We start from the raw sequence: 4,476 nt of genomic DNA on the forward strand, positions 1-4,476 counted from the left end.
AATATTAGTAATCATGAGGCTCAACATTCTTTGCAGGAAATCACTCACGAGTACGTGTTAAAACGGCATTCTTTTTAAGGTGATAAAAATCAATGGACAAGTGGAAAACGAATGGTGTAACTTGATGAATTAGATGAATGTCGAACAAAGGTTTATAAGAACCCAAGAACACATAAAAAAATAACAAAGCAACGCCATCGTGTGCATGTAAAGAGGACGAACCAAATCAGAGTTGGAGACAAAGTACCGCTAGACAATTTAGATCCATGAATGTTCCCTGAAGAGCTTAAATTGAGATGATCGAATCCATTTACGGTACAAAACATATTTCCAAACAGAACCTTTTAGGTAACACACCCTGATTACGACAGATTCAAGGTAAAGGTCATCAACTCAAACTTTATTTTGGTGGTAATATTGATAGAACGAGAAAGGAGCTCTGACTCCAAAATCTGATTTAACTGTGAGCTTAAAAAGGAAAGTCAAGCTTAGTTTTTAAATAATCGCTCCTTGTGAGGCAACCTGAGTGTGTTTATTTTATTTTATTTTAATTATGTTGCATGCTTAGTACACTTATATTTTATTATTAATTAAAAATTTGAAAAAAAATTTAAAAAAAAAAAGAAAAAGAAAAACAAAGTCTGGGGTTGACCATATGGCTTGGACATACAGGTGTGTCATGGACCGTGTGAATATTGAAGCTAATTTTTCAAAAAATTATGATATTGACGGTCTTATGACCTAGCAACACGACTGTGTAACCCACACACCCATGTACACAACTGTAGGAGAAGCGAACGACAACAACACATAGTCTAGGTGATGACACATGGCTTGACGACACAGCCGTGTGGGATACATGGCCTTGACACACGGGCATGTCTTAAGCCGTGTGAACACTGAAGTAAATTTCTACAATTTTGTAATAGACCACACAACCTTAAAGAGATACACGACCTAGCCACACAGCCATGCACCCTCTTGGGGGGTTTTATTTTTTTTCCTTTGTTCTTTTCCCTGTTCCCCTCATCACCGTGGCTACCCACCCTCTCTTTTTGTTTATATCATTTATTATTATTATTATTATTATTATTCTGCTAAGTTGGTTATTAAAATAGTATTAGATTTTTTGTTATTTTCTTTTGAGTTATTTAGATTTTATTTAGTTTTATGTTTTATTTTTTTTCTATTTGTACTTTTATTTTTCTTGTTATTTGTTTTTATTTTATTTTTCGGACTTATATGTTTTGTTTTATTTTATTATGTACTTTATTGTTATTATTTTGACAACTGTTTTCTATTTGTTTTGTTACTTCTTTATTTGATTTTATTTTTGTCTATCTTCTTATTAGTATGTTCAAAACCATGTACTTAATTTAGGATCTTCGACATTTTTCAAATTTCACTATTCCGGCGAAATCTTCCAAATTCAGAGCAGATTCAATTTCTACCTCCCTCATGATATTTTGCTTATTGGTTTCTATTTGTTTGTACATTAAGGGCAATGTACATCTTAAGTGTGGAGAGGATGTTATATGTTTATGCAATAAAGTCTCTAAATTTGTAATACCCTTACCCGTATTCATTGCCGGAATAGGGTACGAGGCATTACCGGAGTTTACGAATTAATTTTTTTTTCAATTCAACATATTTTCATGATAGATTCATGCATTTATATAAGATAACGTCATCACTTATCTATAACCAGGTTTGTTAACCATACTAATGGCTAACTTTACATTCATTTCACGTTAACATTTACTTTGTTAGCTTATACACGCCATTGATTTCCAAAATAAAGTTTCTTTATATACCGAAATCCTAAGGTTGACAGTGTGATGTGTCTCCGACCAAATCCGACCTCCGAGCTCTTAACACTACAAAACAGGGAAAAAGGAAACGGGGTAAGCACTTTGTGCTTAGTAAGCTCATGTAACAAGAATTATACTTACCTAATATTTTCAATACAATATAATAAACATTCATATATCTATTCAATGCATTATTACCCTAACATGCACAAACTCAACATTCAAGTTAGTACAATAATTTCCATGTACCAATAATATATACTATGATTTCCATTTCCTTGTTATTTTTCCATATTTATCCCATTGAATTTCTTGGAATTTTCGATGGATTTTCAGAGGTACACTTTTAGTGTACAATTCCGGGTCTGTCAATTCATATTCATGTGCGCACATTTCCATTTCAGAGAGCACACTCCCGCGAACCTCAACCTTGCAGCGGGATTACCAGTCCAGGCTAAATCCCCTGCAATATAAACTCATAGAGTATTGTCGGGATTACCAATCCAGGCTAAATCCCCTGCAACGACAATTACTCTAATGAGCTTGGATCTAAATTACCAGTCCAGGCTAAATTCAGACCCTAATTTGGATTACCCGTCCGGGCTAAATCCATTTTACACATATTCTTCGGGAGGGCTATATCAGGATAGGATCACCCGTCCGGGCTAGATCCTTTTTACCGTCAATTCCTTTTCAGAGATCCATCGAATTTTCCTTTCATTCAAACGGGATTTCTTCTCATTTTATCAAATATATCAATGTTTCATAAATTTTCATACAATGAACATTCAAATCATATTCATATCAAAAACATGCATTTCAAGCATTTAAGAATATAATTCAAGTTACATGAACTTACCTTGATACTTGTTTGTAAACAGTAAAAATCTATTAATCCCGAACTTTTTCCTTTCCTCGATCTAGCTTCGTATTTGAATCTTCTGGATCTAAATAAATAAATTTAATTATCAATTTAATACATTTCATGTTCATATGCAACATTCTCTATAATTCAACTATTATTTATAGTTCATTCAAAGCTGTCTACTTGAGTCATAGTCACTAAATTATTTATAACTTGAGCTACGGAACTCCAAATTAAGATCTGTTAATTTTACCTGAAACTAGACTCATATATATTTTTACCATAAAATTTTAAGAATTTTTGGTTTAGCCAATCAGTACAGTTTATTCTTCAAAGTCACCCCTGTTCTGTTGTCTAACAGTTCTGACCCTTCTTCACTAAAAATAAATTATCTCTTTATACAGAATTCAAATGATGTTCTTGTTTGTTTTTATTAAAAATAGACTCATACATAATTCTAGACATATAAATTTAAGTCCCTAATTATTTTTATTCAATTTTTTATAATTTTTTAAAGTCAGAACAGGGAAACCCGAATTCATTCTGACCTTGTCTCACAAAATTCATTATATCTCAAAATTTAAAAATCCATTGCTTACAATATTTCTTCTATGAGAAACTAGACTCAATAAGCTTTAATTCCATATTTTTTTCATCTTCTAATTCGATTCCTACAACTTTTGGTGATTTTTCAAAGTTAGTCTACTGCTGCTGTCCAAACTGTTTTAGTGCAAGCTGTTTATTACCATTTTTCCCCTAAGCTTTTAATAAATGATAATTTCGTCCATACTCAATTAGCCTCTCAATTGAGCTGATTTTTCTCAATTAACATTTTATTGTATCACCTTAAACTAGTTTACAACCTTTAGGAATCAGAATTTTAGCAATAGACTTTAATTCCAAACATTTTCACAATTAGGTCCCAAAAATCAATTTCCATTGAAATTGCCTAATAAAATCATCTCATAAACAAATTAAAGCTTTAATTTCATTCTATTTCATCATAAACTTACAGCACTCAACCATGGTGACTTTAAATTTCATCCATAAAATCAAAAACTAATGAATTTAATAGTAGGATCTAGTTGTAAAAGTCTTAGAAACACAAAAATTACAAGAAAAAGGCAAGGATTAACTCACTTGGTGAAACAATTATGAAATACCAGCTTAGAGAACCCTCCTATGGCGTTTTTAGCTGCTGGAATTGAAGAGAAATGAAGAGAAATCTAGATATTTCCTATTTAGTCCTAGTTTTATTTAGTTAATTTTGCAATATTTCAATTTTACCCTTAATTTATCAATTTTTCTGCTGATTTCATACCCTTGCCGTCCAGCCCAAATAACTTTTGGGTCTAATTGCCTTTTAAATTCTTTCTCATTAGACTAATAAGCTATTTAATCACTCTAGCAACTTTTACACCTATTACAATTTAGTCCTTTTCATTTAATTGACTACCCAAACATTAAAATTTCCTAACAAAATTTTAATACCACATTAATAACATTTCATAAATATTTATAAAATTATTTTGACTCGGTTTTACGAGATAGAGGTCCCGATACCTTATTTTACCCAATTTCTTCAATAATTTCTTTTTCTAACTAATCACTAAATTGATAAAAATTTTCCTATCAATATTTTCATACGATTTTCCTATCATATAAATTTTCAAGCAAAAATATTGAAATAAATTTCTCTTTAAATCGGATTTGTGGTTACGAAACCACTGTTCCGATAACATTGAATTTACGCCATTACAAAATTGTTATTTGTATTTAAGTAATTTTCTCACACCTACC

The sequence above is a fragment of the Gossypium hirsutum genome, chromosome A10 (assembly GCF_007990345.1).
Source record: "Gossypium hirsutum isolate 1008001.06 chromosome A10, Gossypium_hirsutum_v2.1, whole genome shotgun sequence".
Taxonomy (NCBI): Eukaryota; Viridiplantae; Streptophyta; class Magnoliopsida; order Malvales; family Malvaceae; genus Gossypium; species Gossypium hirsutum.